Raw genomic sequence first — 18,827 nt, 5'->3', positions numbered from 1 at the left:
GTATTTAATTAGTATAAAAAAAAGTGCAAGAGCTGACAGAATGTTATGAAACGACGTACGAACGTAATACTCTGACATTCCTCATAACCGTGTCTAAACTCCCTTCCCCTCTCTCCCCCTTTCTCCTCCTGATGTCCCCCCACCCCTCCTTCCCCCTCCTACTCCCCACTCACGTTCATGCCTCTCCACTTTCTCCTCTCCCGACTCCTTCCTTCATTTATCCACGGCACTAACCCGACTGGTGCATCACAATTCTCTCTTGACTGTTTACTAAACCAATACTGTCCTGTTCTCAATTTCTCGAAATGCTTTAAAAAAAAATGTATCCAGGGCTAATTACCAATATTCCTTCCTGTCCTAATCCCATTCTCACCCTCCCCGTCTGATTCCCACTCTTTTTATTCCAGTTGTCATTCTTTTCTCCACCCCTTGTCACTACCAACAGCCGCTAGATACAGAAACGTTTGAGGTCTCGTTCTTGTGATGTATTATTCCTTACTGTGTGTGTGTGTGTGTGTGTGTGTGTGTGTGTGTGTGTGTGTGTTTAGTGAGCCTGGCAGTTGGTGGCTATTATTTCAGTAGGCGAAATTATACAAACATTTGTGGCCATTCCTCCTACTCTCTCTCTCTCTCTCTCAGCCTCTGTCTGTCTGTGTGTGTGCCTCTCTCTCTCTCTCTCTCTCTCTCTCTCTCAGCCTCTGTGTGTGTGTGTGTGTGTGTGTGTGTGTGTGTGTGTCTCTCTCTCTCTCTCAACCTCTGTCTGTCTGTCTGTCTGTCTGTCTCTCTCTCTCTCTCTCTCTCTCTCAAGTTCCAAGGAAAATGTTCCCATCCTCCTCATACTGATCACTGATTCATGAAGCAGGATCAGATCCCATCATGTTTCGAACTACTGTATCACGTTTGGAGTAAAGAGTGGGTTAAAGAGACTGACATGGGAAGATACTCTCGAATGTAAGGAGCTAAAAGGTTACAGGAATAGACAAGAAATGGAGAAGAGTGCAGTTCATTACGTAGATCTGCGCCGTGGTTAAGGTAGACAGGGTGCGGAGAGAGGGGAGTGGAAATGAAGGAGCATGGGGGGGTGGGATTGAGAGGTAGGATGGGGAGGGACATGGGGTGGGTACGAGGGAGAAAGCAGAAGTTTTATCACGCTACAGCATTTTTCTGTCGTCTTTTGCTCACTTTTATGCTAATCAGATATAAAGACTATTGCATTCTGGGCGATTTATAGCACTAATTCTTACAAACACGTCTTTAAAGCGTATAAAAGCCTGTGTGGCAACTGGTTCCCATTCACTGTTGCCAGACAAAACAACCACATCACACGAGCAGGCTTGCAGCGAATTTGTGCTGACGACTGTACTTATAGATAATGTATATGAAAAATCCTTAATTTTCGATAAGAAATATTCTGTTGATTTTGTTCGGAAAAGAAGATACAGTATACTCAGTAGAGCAATAGTTATATTCTCTAAACCATCCAATTATAAGAGAAAATACGGTATATATAATAAAGCAACAGGTGAGCGGATATTTATGAAAAAGGGCGATAGTAACAATAATTATAATATTGAAGATAATGTAGTTAAATCCATGGCAACTAAGGAGTTGACCAGAGTGTAGTACACTGTTTACAGTTATCAGAAACAACCTAGAAAATCTTCAGAAAAAAAATTGCCACAACGTATCCTTCGACTATAAGAATTATGAAAGAAATGGAACAATGGAATTTCATACCAATTTCCCTTTCTCAAAACTTTTAATACCTTTATCTTTTTCACATCTTACAAATATTTGCAAAAAAAAATTAGAAAAAGTATATAATTACAATGATTGGGATCAATATATTGAAGAAAGAATAAAAAAGGATATTGAAAAACATCATTTCACAAAAAAGAGCAATTAAGGAATCAACTTTAAAAGTTGAAATAGATATACTTAAAAAATTAACGATTTTTTCTATGGTCCTGTTTTTAATTAATGATACTGGAGATAATAATAACCATGAAAAAAATTCTTTTCTAACACCTTTGCCTTCGTCGTTTTTCAATGCATGCTTATTTTTTTTAGCACGCGGATCTCATACCGCTTATAGTACCTTCGTATCTCAGCTTCAGTGTATAAAAAATATTATTTTTAAAGAATCACATAATGAATATTTATGGATGAAAAGGTGGTATGAGGAAGAATATAGCAAACTTTCCCATATCAACTCGAAAACTTTATCATTTGGTAATGCCAAAAAAAATACACAATGTTTGGACAATAGTAAGCACTCTCAAGTATATCTATAATAATATTAAATCACTACAAAATAAACCACAATATAAGAGAGTTAAAAAAATGGTGTATATATATTCTATATTTATTTCCTGGTTTAGTATTTTTTGCAGATGGGAAGACATGAAAAATTTGACTCGGAGTAATATATTAGATATAATTTTAGGAAAAAGTTTAGTTTTAGATAGTAAATGTAAAGCAGAAAAATTAGTTGATGATAAAGGAAACACTAAATATGAACAATACAAGATGCGAATTCCACATGTGATGGGTCTTCCAAATTCAATTATTCATTTATTGGGTCTCAGTAAATATAAAAGTAATCTTCTAAATATGATGGAGGAGAAAGATTACATTGGATCTCTTCTTCGAGATGGTAAAAATGATTTATTGAAAGAATACAATTCAAAGCTTAAAATATTGGTAGGTATAGATTTTGGTTTACCCCCTCCTCCTGCTAATATTTTAGCCCCCGATATTTATTTCCCTAACATTGCACAAGCTATAAATGATTACTATGGGTTTGATATTATAAATAATATTCGTAATACAATACTCGAGAAGAAAGAGAATAAAAAGCCTAAAGTTAGCCAAGATAGAATCGTAGTAATAGGAGAAGAAATTTTCACTATTTCTAAGGAGAAAAGTGACCTATCCCCACCATCTGCATTTGTCTGTGAAATGTGGAGAAAGTCAAAATATAATGAATTATTCATTATTGTAGAAGATGGAAAAAGAATGATAAATTTAGGGGATATGGCATTAATCTCAATTGGGATTTTAAAACAAATAATTAAAATGGATGAATCTCCATTTCCTAAGACTATAACTCAGTTAAAACCTCTAATAAAAAATGATTATGTAATTTTGTTAATTATGGTATAGATTCTTTGACATCGCCTCCATCTAATGAGATAAACAGAGACTTAGATAAAAAAAAAAAAACTTTTTAAAGAAATCGTTTGAGGATAGAATAGAAATTGCCAAAACTTATCTTTATACACATTCTCACACAATTACATAAGTAGAGTAACTGGTTTTTCGTATCTAATTTCAACCCTGTTAGACGTTGCTGCTGAGTATTCAGAATCTAGGAATGTTAATGCTGTTGAGATAGTCATAGACACTTTTAGGAGATTTGATAAAATTCATTTGAATCATAGTAATATTTCATCAACCTATTGTTATTATAATAAAAACTGTCGGTTATTGGAACAGTCTCGATTTGGCGCGAGCCTTCAATTATTTACCAATCTAAACCATTCTACCGCTAAGGATGAAATTAATAAACTAATTTTAGAAGTAAATTTATCAGAGAAAAGAAAAAAAAATTCTGGTGAACAAACCTATCTAAAAAGGCAATTTTGGTCAGTGAGATTAATAAATGAAGTGAATATGTACTTTAGACTTGAAAATATTCTCGGAAATTAATAAATGAAGTGAATATGTACTTTAGACTTGAAAATATTCTCGGAAAAGATGAAAAGACTATGGAAGATTTAATTGATTCTAATCCCGATCTAAGAAAGTGTTGTCGATCGAAGATTGCTCAAAGGGGTTTCTGGGAAATGGGTTTCTCTACCAAAACTATTCTGGCAACAGATAGATTTTTTATTCCTTTATTTTTTTCAATTAGAGAAACCAACGAAAATATGGAAAACCAAAAATAATAAGAGAAAATAGGTATCAATAATATAAAGGATGCCATAAACTATCTGACAGGTCAAATGGTTATAAAAGAACCCTCTAAGCTAATAGTAAACATAAGAGAAGAGGAGAAGAGAGAGGAACCAAAATGATCCTTGAAACGGATATTTATACCTTTTCTCATGTAAGTCTTTTAAATTTTTTTTTTAGAGAAAGGAAAAAAAAATAATTGATATCAATTTTTCTTTTCTTTTTTTAATTTCAGAATGGAGAGCATCATTCCTTCCTCAGAATCCCACCGTATTTGACATGGCCAAGAGATCAGAAAAATGTTCATACTATTATAGGATTTCAAGATTCTATAGTACAATCAAATTTATTATATAATTCAATTAGGGATAATTTAATATTATTGTTATTTCCAATATTATATACCTACCAATTTTTAATAAGTATAAATGATACTGATATATATTTTGAAATAGAACATTTATTAAAAAGTTCCAGTAGTAGTCATTTTAGGATAATTCTTTTTTTAACTGATGGTAGAATTTTTGATAACTTAAGGTATCTCTCAAAACATTACAAGGCTGAGTTTTATATATTGCTTTTATCAGATACTTGTCCATTTACTCATAATCGTTTTTTTTTTTTAGAAATTTTACCTATTTCTGGGTACCATCTTGTAAAAACCTTTCTTCATATGTTAAATTATTAGTCCAGACTGTTTTGAATTTCAAATATAATCTAATTAACTTTGGAGGTTATATAGTTCCTATAGGAAATGAGAGAGAGAAGAAAATCTTTTTTGGCTCTCATATTAAATGGATATATTTTCCACTTCTACCAGCTCAACTGGGAGAGTTAACCATAGTTCGAATTTATGATTTTGAACATTATATTTTACAAGTTCATCATAAGCCTCTAAATGAAGTAATTCTCAGAGACATTTATGTACAATGGCAAGAAGAATTCCTGCCTAATAACAATGTTATTAACATAATGAAGACTATTTATAATAGTTTAAATAAAAAGTATATAGAAATTGAGCAGATTATAAAAATTATGACTTTGAAATATGAAATATACTTAGCTAATGAAGTTTTAAAAACAGCTATTAGATATGATTTTGAATGGAATAAAATTCATTTGGAGGAGGATTTCAAAAAAGATTTTCATAATTTTATGGAAATTTTTATTAAAAAACATGAGATAAAAATAATCAAACCTACAGATATTTGTAGTATAACCCTTAACTCAACTATATCAGATCTTCAAGATGCTAATTTTGGAAATTATATCAACTCTAATAAATTTAATTTTCTAAAAAAAATTACAATTTCAGGGATAGGAGTTTGTTCCTATTTTGGGAGTGTTACTTTATTAAATCCATGGTCTTTCTCAATAATAAGTATTTTGGAACAACCCTATCCCATTATGTCACAGGTAGCAATGGAAGATTTTGCAGATGTTGGTAATGAGTTGATAGGGAAAAATAAAATAATGACAAAATTAATGACAATATTATTAAATACAATTGTATTATTCCCATATTTGATGTAGATGAAATTGAAATTCTTGAATCTCTTACTGACAAAACTGTATGCCATGTGTACAACCTTTGCTATTTTGAAAAATCCAAATATGGTTGATTATAATATTCACTTTGCAGCACTGAGTGTCTTATGGTTATACTTACTAGGGAAATTTAAAGGAAATTTTACAGAATATATAAAAGATATAATAAGAAAAGTTGAAGCCACAGCTCAGATTTATTTAAATCAAGAACATTTTATAAGATATTGTGACAATTTAATTAGGAATCCATCTTTTGCAATTGAGAAAGAAAGTGAATCAATTATCAAACCTATATTTGTAATATACCTTATGAAAAAAATTAAAGAGGTTGAAAATAAAAATTTGTATAATATTTCTAGACTTGTAATTACAGAATTTATCAATCGTTGTGTAGAAAAAAATAATCCCTTTCCTTTTATGTTTTTCTTTGTTGATTTTAAAAAACTATCTGTGTAAAATATTTCATAGAAATATTAAAGATGTAATTAAGATCAATATAGAAAAAATATGTTTTACATAATCTTTTATATGCTGGTGATATTAATATGAAATCACTTCGTATTAGTATTAAGGCTATAGGGTTATCAAAGAAGACAATACGCTCTCTGTTCAGTCAAAAAAATTTATTTAGATATGTTACTCATGTATTAGAAAATAGAGGTTTACAGGAAACCCTTCTCACCTATGAGGAGGCCCAAAAAATAGTAGAGGATAGGGTTAAACAAGAAAGTTTGATGTGGTTAGAAAAATAATTTTTCTAATAAAAATAATTTGATTTTTAAAAATGTTTTTATTTTCCCACCATGAAACTTTATCTTGTCGTTAACCCTTTAGCGGGCAGCCAACTGCCAACCAGATAGGTCAGCAAGGGTTGGAATTGCCTTTTCGCCTCAGTGTTATATACGACCATATGGTCATACGACTACACCTTTGTCATAAATGCACGGAGTAGTGGTAGTTAGTGTTGGATTGTTTTTTGTTTTACAATAATATTTCAACCAAAACACCTCTTTCATTTGAACCTTAACTCCTCGGACTAGAGTGGACGGTGCCGCTAGAAAGAGTTTTTGAGCAATATTGGTTGCCGCATTAGTCTCTATCCAGAAAGGCTCCACCGATTGGACAAAAAGTAGTTGTTGTTGTTACTTTAACTGCTGGTGCTGATGGAATAGAATTGATGGAGCTGGAAGTTTGGAGAATGTTTCTGTGCTGGGGGACTTTGTCGTTGTAGGTAGTATCACTCTTGGCAGAGCAACGACGTAGACCCCGAAGGTACACCTCCTTCTTCTTCCCCTCATCTTTCTTAAACCCTACGATATTCAGAGGTCCCTTGCATCTGTGGCAGACTTTCGACGTGTTCCATTCGTCGACGAGAGTGAAGTTTGTCGGACCGGCTCTCTCTTTCATCACTGGCAAATTTAGTGTTGGGAGAGGCAAAATGTTCCTCCCTCCCAGTGCAAGAAAACTTGGCTGAACCGTACGTTACGTGGAATGGTTTCTTAGTGTCTCCCAAAACCTTGTTTACGAATGTGTCTAGAGTCTTTTTGGTTAGACAGTAGACTCGAAACTTGGCCCTCCTCCATTTTCTCAGAGTCCCTCTCATGACGTATGAAATAGAGAGTAACAATTCCTCTCACTTGAAAGGCAAAGAAATACCTTACATGTCTTACAGTAAAACCTTGATCTATAATGGCAATCTCGATATCTACACCACTGTTTGAGAGAGTATCCTGGCAGCACTTGCGGTAAGTGGCATACATTCCTAGTCCGCCTATGATAAGGAGGTAGTGGCTGTTCTGAGTCAGAGTCTGAGGAATCATCACTCTCGGGTTGAAAGTTTTCTGAAAGTAAATGATAGGCAACCTCTAACTTAAAGTCAGTACTATCTAAAATAGGTTTGTGATTACAATCCCGTTTATACTCCAACCATGAATTAGCACATGCGAGGTCCAAAAAGTAAAACATTACTTGGAAGACGAATTTCGCTGTGCGGAACTTACTTCTGTAATAGGATATTACCTGATCTGCAATATTTACACCACCTATACAAGAGTTGTATGCCTCTGCTACCCTAGGACGTTGTACCTGTAAATACCTCCTTTCCTTTTTACACCACTTTTTACAAGTTGACATAGGATTCACACCATGCTCGTTTGATCCCATGAATACAGGCTTATCATCATGCCATACTGTTACCGCATAAGCCTCGTCTTCTCTCACAAAACAATCTGAGCTACCTTTTTTAAACTTACACTGCCTTGGGAGTAAGTTCCTTTTCAAAATACCAGTAGCCCCCATACCAAAGGAGGTCATTGTTTCAAGAAGGTCAAGTGTTGTAAAATAACTACTAAAGTAAAAACTGGTACCTTGTGGGACTGACTTCACAAATCTCAATACTGCTGCCTCTCCAACAGTCATCTTATCTTTATCAATAGTTTCTGGTAAAACTAAACCTGTTCTTTCAACATTATGAATTAGACTCTCCTTCCCTTGAAAAACTTCAAAATCTAAAACCAAACCCTCACTGCTAATCAGCTCAAATACCTTAATCCCTTTTGAGTTATACCATTTCAGATATGAGCGTCCTTTAAATGGTATACTCTTTTCATTTACAGAGACTGACTTTGAAATTGGTAATTCTGAACATCTTTGATGAATAGAGAATAACAGAGGTCTGACCTTCCATAGTTTGTCTTCTTTCTTTTGAGCTGATGTAACATATTCATCATCATAAACTCTAAAGTGAGTCCTGATAGCTAAAAACAAATCAAGAGACATATTATCTGTAATGCAACTAATTCTTGTCTTTTCATTCCAGTACATGGCTGTTTTGGGAAACTTCAACACAGACATAATTAAATTAATCCCTAAAAATTTCCTAATAATATTAACAGTAATTCTCGGAGCCCGACCATCAACTGAAATGAATTTATCTTTGGCCTGAAGTGTAAGTGCTTGAGCCTTAAAATAGACAAAAGGATAAAGTGTAATAGGTTCTGATTCTGACTGATTGTTCAAGGAATCATCTCTATTAAAACTCCTGCTGAAGTTCTCATTTCTAATAAATGAGGTGCCAGGGATGTGGTCTGGTGGTTCTGACTCTTCTTCGGTTTCACTACTCCTGCCAGTAACGGGGAATGATTCGTTTGGCTTCCGCCACTGGTCTTCATCAACCCCATCTTCCTCCAAGTCGGAAGCATTAATGTTAAACAGAAGTTGTTCTTGGTATTCTTCATCAGATTCTGTAAAAAAAATATATATATTTTTTTTTTTCAATTTAAACTCCATAACTTTTCAACCTCGTTATCTCTCTATCCACACTATAAGAATAAAAAATCAAATAATTTACCCATTTAAGAACCACCAAGTGACAAACACTAAGGAGCAGTGCCTACACTACACTTTGATCTTAGCCAAAAGCTTTCCTTATATATCAACGCCCAGCCACGAGTGCCAAAAGCCTTAATTTTTTCAACGAGATTCAACAATTTTTGCTCGTCAACTATTTTTGATGAACTACTATTTTTGACAGTCTACTATTTATTATATTCAACTATTTATGGTCGTCAACTATTTATAATTGTTAACTATTTTTGACAATCTACTATTTATGAGATTTAACTATTTATAATCATCAACTATATTTTGACAATCTACCTTTTATGAGATTTAACTATTTTTGATCAACTATTTTTTACAATCTACTATTTATAAGATTCAACAATTTATGATCGCTGTTTCTCCCATCTTTCTTATCACTTCTTATTGTTTTTCTTTCCTTTACAGGTAGCTTTACATTAAGTGACAAGCCTTATGATTTCCTGTAAGCCAGGAAACCATTTACAACGCTGGGTGGTAACCATAGAATCAAACCATACGTGCTCCCTAAGTGTCAACAAATGGGTTGGTGGAGGGTTAATGCCCCTCCCTGTAAAAACAAATAACTCAAAAGTCAAATGACCACTCCTTACGAGACTATGGCATCTGGCTATAGATAGATAGAAGTATTTATGATCGTCAACTATTTTCGCTCGTCAACTATTTATCATCGTCAACTATTTATGATCAACTATTTTTGACAATCTACTATTTATGAGATTCAACTATTTATGATCGCTATTTCTCCCATCTTTCTTATCACTTCTTATTGCTTTTCTTTCCTTTACAGGTAGCTTTACATTGAGTGACAAGCCTAATGATTTCCTGTAAGCCAGGCTCCATACGTGTCAATAAATGGGTTGGTGGAGGGTTAATGCCCCTTCCTGTAAAAACAAATAACTCAAAGTCAAATGACCACTCCTTATGAGATTATGGCAACTGGCTATAGATAGATAGAACAATTGATGATCGTCAACTATTTTCGCTCGTCAACTATTTATGATCTTCAACTATTTTTGACAATCTACTATTTATGAGATTCAACTATTTATGATTGTCAACTATTTATCATCAACTATTTATGATCGTCAACTATTTCTGCTTGTCAACTATTTATCATCGTCAACTATTTATGATCGTCAACTATTTCTGCTTGTCAACTATTTATGCTCGTCAACTATTTATCATCGTCAACTATTTATGATCGTCAACTATTTTTGCTCGTCAACTATTTATGATCTTCAACTATTTTTGCTCGTCAACTATTTATGAGATTCAACTATTTTTGCTCGTCAACTATTTATGAGATTCAACTATTTTTGCTTGTCAACTATTTATGAGATTCAACTATTTTTGCTCGTCAACTATTTATGAGATTCAACTATTTATGATCGTTAACTATTTTTGCTCATCAACTATTTATGAGATTCAACTATTTATCATCATCAACTATTTATGAGATTCAACTATTTATCATCGTCAACTATTTATGATCGTCAACTATTTCTGCTCGTCAACTATTTATCATCGTCAACTATTTATGATTGTCAACTATTTCTGCTCGTCAACTATTTATCATCGTCAACTATTTATGAGATTCAACTATTTATGATCGTTAACTATTTTTGCTCGTCAACTCAACTATTTCTGCTCGTCAACTATTTATCATCGTCAACTATTTCTGCTTGTCAACTATTTATGATCGTCAACTATTTATGAGATTCAACTATTTTTGATCGTTAATTATTTTTGCTCGTCAACGATTCAACTATTTATGATCGTCAACTATTTATGATTGTCAACTATTTATGATTGTCAACTATTTATGATTGTCAACTATTTATCATCAACTATATTTGCTCGTCAACTATTTATGATCGTGTATCGGTACACTGCTAGCACTAAATATCGTGCCACCGCTAGCACCAATAAAATGTATCATCGCACCGCTGCCACCAATTTAATGTATCGGTACACTGCTAGCACTAAATATCGTGCCACCGCTAGCACCAATAAAATGTATCGTCGCACTGCTGGCCACCAATTTAATGTAGCCCTTATGGAGTAGCAGTTGACTACATATTAAGTGTTCTGCTGTATAGTATAACTAGACCACCGTGTTGGATCGACGACACTGTCTGTAGTACACGTCAGCTACTCGCCGTCACTGCCCGACACTTCCCACCAAAGGTCCTCTGCCACGAGAAGATGGAAGCTGGTCTGTTATTAAGTGGTAGCGTAAGGTGACAGAAATGAGCAGATTAAATCTCTTTATTGGGTACAGAATAATATAACTGCGACCCGAGAGATATGTAGGAGCGACACCACCTCCCTTTAAAACTGTAAAACGGGTTCTGACGCTGTACAGTCACCGAGCCGGACAAGGGCGCGGTGCTGAGGTCAGCTAAAAAGTGAGGTGCCGAGCATTACATATACTCTGGGCTTATGCAAAAAGTAGAGATAAATGACAACTCTACTAGCACATTATACACCTCTATAAAATGGTATTAAGTACATTCACATATACCAACATAATAAATGGTTCCCCAGGACTTTACACTTACGCACTTATTCAGATATCTTTTCACTTCTCCTAACCTTCTTTTTATAATTGAAACAGGGTGGCCCTTGTGGTCTGCCATCCACCTTCTTCCTATACCACAGCTAACAGCGAAATGATATTTGGTTGTTCATCATTCACACTTCATTACACAGTTAATTATGACTAAACAGCTTTAAAAATTATTATGTAAAATGCGTGATACTACAACTTCATATGGAAAAAGATGTTGACACCAGAACATCGCTTGGCCACACCATAGACGTCCTCGTCGACATTGTTGTCCTAACTACTGTGTAGCCTAACCAGAGTGTAGGGTAGCTAACTATTCAGGAACATCCACTTGCAATCCGCGAGTACGGACACGTGGTCTCAGTGGGTTCCTTAATTGGCGCCTTAAATAGTAGCCTAAACCACAAACACAGGACAAGACCACAATAAGAAGACCAACGCCAGGACCAATATAGGAAGGAGAAAGGTATGAAGGAAGATAGGACAGTACATAAGGCTCTAAACCAGTCCTGTTCAGGTGGGAGAGGAAGGTAAGCTCCTTTAATACATGAGACAGCCTGTTCACATTCAAGAAGTAACATTGAATGAAGGTAAAAAGGGTCGTAACTGGGATGAGAAGTTCACTGTCAAAGCTAGATGATGCTTGCTAGGCAGAACTGCTATCTCTTTACTGTGTAACTCACAAAAATCAGGTGCAACATAGTACCCCTTTACTGTAAGGAATTGATTCTGTGAGGCACAAATCACAGATACATCCTCTGTCTCAGGAAAGTAAAAGTACTGTTTCGCATGAATATGAACATGGAAAACTGACTTCAACTGAATGGGTTGGAAGGTGCAACGTTGCAGAGCAGAGGAAGTATTTGTGTCCGACAAGGCCCTCTTACACTCCTCTACCTTTAATGGTACGAAGACAAAATGGAAAGCAGGACATACATGGAGATCAAGAAATGAGGCCTTACACTTCTCAAATTCATCCACAGTCGTTTCTGCTACATATTTCTTGTCATCTGAGACAACTAGCACCTCTGGACCCTCTTCAATAACAACAAGTGTATTATTAGCAGTAGCAAAGGAAAGGAAATGAACCGCCATGCCTGGTATAAAGAGTCCATGCTTCCACATAGCTATATTAAGTGCATTGGTTAGTATATTAGTAGGCAGCAATAAAGCATTAACCCTGTTCAAACTTGCATCGATTAAGCCGTCCACCATATTGGCTGCATGCTTCTCCAAAGCAGTGGTTGACTCGTCGAGAGCATGTAAGTACTCAGCAAATAACACCAAGTTAGCAAGGGTTAGTAGATTAATTTGGATGTTGTTCACAAGCTCTACTAGATGGTTGGTAGTCCTATTTATCTCGTTAGCTTTGTTAGTGAACTCATCTAACTGTTTATACACATGCATGATTAATCTATTATTGGCTTTAGCGGCCAGTGTCAAGTCATGCATCTGTCTACCCAATTGCACTACATCCTTATCTAATGCCATACCAAAGAGTTATCCACGTCCTCTCTTAGTACGTGCATGGACATGCTTGGAAAGATCAGAGTGTACGTTAGGTAAAGCTACATGCAAGTTAGTGAGCCTGTCGGTGAGCCTGTCTATATGCCTAGTCTGAAGCTCAACAAAGCTTCAATGTCAGAGTTTGTCAATCGTGGGTTTCGATTAAACATCTTTCCCACTTCCAATAGTTGCTGTCTGAGATTCGACAAGCCCTTGGAGACCTCCTTGACAATATCTGGCGTTTGGAGATAGCCTTCCATTGGATACTAGACGCATACTGCATCTTCCACTACCACGACTTCTCCAAGTGGGCTCTTCAGTGCTCCTGGCATTAACGCAGTCGTGTCCATGTCCGATGTCGTTCCATAGGTCCACCCCAAGCAACGCACGTGGAGTTTGAGCCACAGCCACCTTTTTTTCTGCAAGAGTTGATACTCCCTTAATCACTCTTGTTGTGGGATCGTAGCTTGCTGCGATACTCTTGGTTAGGGACAGGTACGGACGACGACATAGACTGCGACGAAGACAGAGGGCACAACACATCAGACGATAGGCCTAGCTCTTGACTTACTAGTTTGATCCTATCAGCATATACTGCCTCCTGAGTTCCATTAGCTTCATCCTTTATTCTATAAGTATTTCCACGTACTCGTTCCACAACGATATATGGTCCGCGGAACTTAGGTCTGAGCTTGGAAATTCTCTCAGGGTTGTGGATTATGACCTGGCCTGCCTGTAACGTCTTTTCTTGACTACCTATGTGTTGTTTCGCCATCATCTCCGCTCTTAAGGCTTTTAATCTTTTCCGTACTTCACTGTGTATAAATTGGAATTTCAACAACTGTACCTTTGCGTAGTCTTCTTCGTTGTCTACTGGAGTAGGAGTCCAGCCAACAAATCGTAGGGTAACACTTTCTCTTCTCCATAAAGGATATAATGAGGAGACTTCCCAGTTGATGAATTTTCTGAGGAGTTGATGGTCGCCGCTACGTGGTAACCAGTCTTCCCAGTTATCCTCCTGATTTGAGGTTATTACTGGTCTCAAGACTTCCAGTATCTTCCTGTTTGTTCTCTCTACCAGGCCATTGCTCTTAGGACTGTAAGGCGTTACAAAACTTGCTTTACTCCATACATACGACAGATTTCTTGTAAAACCTGGTTACGAAATTCACTGCCATTATGCTGAGCAATACCTTAGGTGTAGAGTATGGACAAATCACTGAAGTCACAAAAGCGTGCGCCACCTCCTCTGAAGTTTTCGTCTGTAAAGGTGCTAAAACAGTGAAACGTGAGAAATGGTCCACTGCCACCAGTACATAACTTGAACCTTGACGACTTCTCAGCAACGCTAAGAGATCAATGGAGACTGTAACCCAGGGTTTTTCCGGTAGAGGATACTCTAAGATGGGAGTCGGAAGTCCCGTCGTTCCTCGTATTTCCGCGCATTTGACGCATTGACTGACGTGGGCTTCTATGTCCTTCCTCATGGTCGGCCAATAGTATTTCTTTCTCGCCTCACGTATGCATCTATCGCGACCGGGATGACCCGCTTGAGGTACGTCATGAACTAACTATAGCACGGCTTGCTGTAAGGTAGCAGGAACAACCAACTGATATGCAGTGTCCTTCCCTGGGGGTTGCTTATAAAAGACCCTGTTGAAGATGGAAGTGAGTCATTGGTACTGGGAGTTCAGGTAGACAAGTCTCGTCGCCAGACTCCAAGGCATAGATGACTTGAGACCACATCGCATCATTACTTTGTTCCGCTTTTACCGTGTCTGAGGAATACTCAGCAAGAGCAACATCCTCTGCTATGGTAGCAGCAATGTTTCTACTCAACGCGTCGGCCACAACATTTTGACGGCCTGGTAAATATCTTACCTCAGGATCAAACTCCATTACCTTGCCAAACCAGCGCGCAACCTTACCGTGCAAGTTTTTTCCTTTAAACAAGTCGCGTATGGGTGCATGGTCAGTTAAAACAATTATCCGGTAGCCAAAGATAATATCCCGGAAATGTCCTAACGCCCACACGACTGCTAATGTCTCCAAATGTGTCGTCGAATAGTTCTTCTCTGGAGGTCTTAATGCCCTACTAGCATACGCTATGGTATGTGTCTTTCCTTGCTCATCCTTCTGCTGTAACACCGCTCCCAGACCCAGACCTGAGGCGTCCGTGCACAGATAGAAAGGTTGAGTATAATCAGCAAACGCTAATACGGGTGTTTCTGACATGGCTTGTTTGAGCTCGTTGAAGCTTTTCTCTTCCGAGGGTCTCCATTTCCATGCAGCGTCCTTCTTAAGTAGCGTTGTTAAAGGTGATGCTATGATGGCATACCTGTGGACAAAACTCCTATAAAAGCCAATGAGGCCTAGGAACGATGTTATCTGATCCTTGTTGTGGTGTAGGAAAATAGGTCATCTAGATACGCTAAGATGTCTTACCCTAACATCTCGCCAAACAATTGGTTTATCATCCGCTGAAATGTTAAAAGCATTACTCAGTCCAAAAGGCATCCGGAGAAATTCAAAGTGCCCACGGTGAGTGCTAAAAGCAGTAATGGGACGCGACTCTTCGGTCAGCTCCACCTGCCAATACCCTGACGCTAGATCCAGACAAGTAAACACAGTATTTCCCTTACCTAATGATTGAAGTAAGTCTCGCAGATGCGGAATCGGGTAACGATCCGGTACTGTTTGTTCACTTGCTGAAAATCCACAACAGGTCTCACACCACCGTCCTTCTTAGGCACTAGAAAGAGTGGTGCTCCAAGGCGAGGAGGAAGGCTGGATAACGTCATCACGAAGCATCCTTTCAACTTCCTCATCCACTGCTTTCCTTTCGCTGTGCGGTAGACGGTATGCGGGCACATAAATTGGATTTGTACCAGGGCACAAACCAATATGATGCTTCACCCTATCCGTCCTACCCAGCGCTTCTCCTGGAAGTGCTACTACGTCGGAAAATTCTCTAAGGAGGGCTAGGAGTCGTGTTTTATGGTCTACATTATCCGTGACCTTCACGTATTGCTCCAGCTGTTTTTCCTTAGCCAGACGTACGGGTTCCGACTGAGTCGTTGCTTGAGATGTAACTACAGGAGAGATCACCGGCACGTCGTCGACTTCCTTTATGGGGGCACCATAGCACATCAAGTCGCCTATATAACAACCATCTCTGAGCAACTGCGCCACCACTCATATTTGCGATGAAGAGGGGCGTCTTCTGGTCTTGGCCAACGCTAGTCAGAGTCGATTCCAGCGACAATGCCTTATGTACAGTCTCAGTTAAGCATGCTACATCAGTTCCCACCGACACGTCAGGTACTTGGACAGGAATTTTACAGACAGTTCGACTGGGTAAGTGGTGATTACCACTCACTATAGCCCTGACTTTCTTCCAGTCCATACCCTCCGCTTCATGTGCATCCGGGGACTCCCTTGACGCTTCACTTGTCGGGGTCACAACTGGTTGGACGGCTCCTGATTGGATGCCAGTTCCAGTTCGTGTTGCTGAGGGATTAAGGCCTACAAATTCTTTCCCGTTAAAGGAAATGGAATGTCTTTGAGGGTGTATATATCATACTCCTCCATGGTCTCAAAGCCTAACAGCCCATCAGCTGGCAGAGGAAAATCCTCAACCACATAAAACGTAGCACGTAACACAGGAGATCGTTTATCTGCCCTCAATGTCAACGGCACCTGGCTTACAATCTTCATTCTACTCCCTGTCACACCTGTCAACATTACATCAGGTGGTGATAATGTCCAGTTTGTTAGAGGCATTTCACTTTTAAGTCTTTCCAACGCTTTACTAGAAATAATGTTTGTACATGCCCCTGTATCCACGATCAGGGACACTTGACCTTTCCCTATGATCCAAGGAATAGATAATAAGTCCACCTTAGTAATAGCTGCCACACACGCATTGGTGGATTGTACTATTTTTATTACTTTTGCGCGCGGCCCTGAGCTTCCCCCGAACTAGCTGGGTTCCCTAGTTTCTTCCTCTTTTCAATGACAAAGGGGCAACAGTCCGTTTCATGAGGACAATGCCCATGTATGACACACCATCTTTTCACCTCTGGCTTAACAGCCTTGGTCCTTTGCTGTGGAGAACTAGTAGCTGTATCTCTCCAGCCCGAAGTTTGCAAGGCTTTGCTAGCTTCTGCATAGCACATGCCTGCCTTCGCCAAAGCCTGACTATCAGTACAGTTAGGATGCTGCTGTACTATATCAGTAGCCAGATTAGGTACAGGTATCTGCCACAAAGGAAGAGGGATAGTCTGACTTTGCACGCCCATATTGTTAGTCATGCCCCAGGTATTTGGATAAGGACCCTGGATTTGCATGCCAATATTAATATTCATGCCCCATTGATTAGGATTCTGGGTTTGCATGCCAATAACCATCTGTGTTTATACCCCATGCATTTGAAGAAAGAACAGAAAATAAATTCTGTCCAGAACCTTGTGGTGTACTAAAAATATCTGAAGTATACACAGGTATGTGAGTGGTTGTAGTACTATCACTAATGACTGGATTTTGCATATCCTGAGTGACCAAAGGTACTGTTGAAGTCTCTGCTTTCACAGTCTCCTCACTAGGATTACCCTCATTAGCAAGACTAGTGGCCATTTTGGATTTACATGATTGCTCTGGGACTGTTGAATAAGTATGACCAGAACGCAAGTGTAAAACGTTCAAATCCTCATCCTGTCCTTCAGAAATATCCTCATCACCTTGATCCTCAATATGTCCTTCACTCATTTAATATGTCTGAGCACTTTTATTTGATGTATCAACCCACTCATAAAATTCTGAGTCTAGTGGGATTGGCTAATCCCTATTTCCCTAATTCTACGTCCCCACTTCACTGTATCCATCTAACCTTGTCAGCAACATTCCCCTCCCAGTTACAGGAAGATAAACTGACATAAAAAAGGATAGTTATGGTAAGTGACAGAGAATGGAACACATATACAATACACAGAAAGTATATTTATTTCAAGGGAATTCTGAGAAACCTTTATTTCCACTCATCAACTAACTAACGTGTGTTGATTCAAGTGTGTGTGTGTGTGTGGATTAATGCATGGACACTACCTAGATGAAAGTCCAGGATGATGTTCCACATTCCACGTTCCACACTCCACCAGACTTCTCGAACCATGCAGCACACGCTCGCTGTGGGAGTTAGCAACACGCCAGGCAGTGACGCCACTCGACGCACCACATACGATCGTGGCACCACATACGCCCGCTCTCGCTCTCCCTCGGCTCGCTGCGGCCGTCCGCGCCTCTGGAGTTGCTAGAAGTCGCTAGCTGATCCACTCCTCACCGCACTGGCTTGAACTCTCCTTATCTCGCCTCTCGCACACGAGAGCGAGATTGTTGCCAGTTGCGTTTGAAGATGGCGATATCTCGCACACCACAGGGCGAGATAACTGCCAGTTTGTGCTTAAGATAGGAATCTCGCACTGGCAGAATAATGGGAGGAATTAATATTCACCACTCCAGTTTATCTGCTCCACTTAACTCACTAGTAATTGGTCCCCTTACAATAGTAGAGTAAGATTTTCTATTTCACCTTCAGGAACGAGCGATTGCAAGGGTTACTGGTTCACAGCATAAAGCCCTTTAGCACGTATCGTATCCCACCGCTGCCACCAATTTAATGTATCGGTACACGGCTAGCACTAAATATCGTGCCACCGCTAGCACCAATAAAATGTATCATCGCACCGCTGCCACCAATTTAATGTATCGGTACACGGCTAGCACTAAATATCGTGCCACCGCTAGCACCAATAAAATGTATCGTCGCACTGCTGGCCACCAATTTAATGTAGCCCTTATGGAGTAGCAG

Source organism: Coenobita brevimanus, chromosome 80 (genome assembly GCF_032717465.1).
Source record: "Coenobita brevimanus isolate Jiangsu-jjx chromosome 80, ASM3271746v2, whole genome shotgun sequence".
In the NCBI taxonomy this organism is placed as follows: domain Eukaryota; kingdom Metazoa; phylum Arthropoda; class Malacostraca; order Decapoda; family Coenobitidae; genus Coenobita; species Coenobita brevimanus.
Note: the sequence above shows the minus strand (reverse complement) of the source record.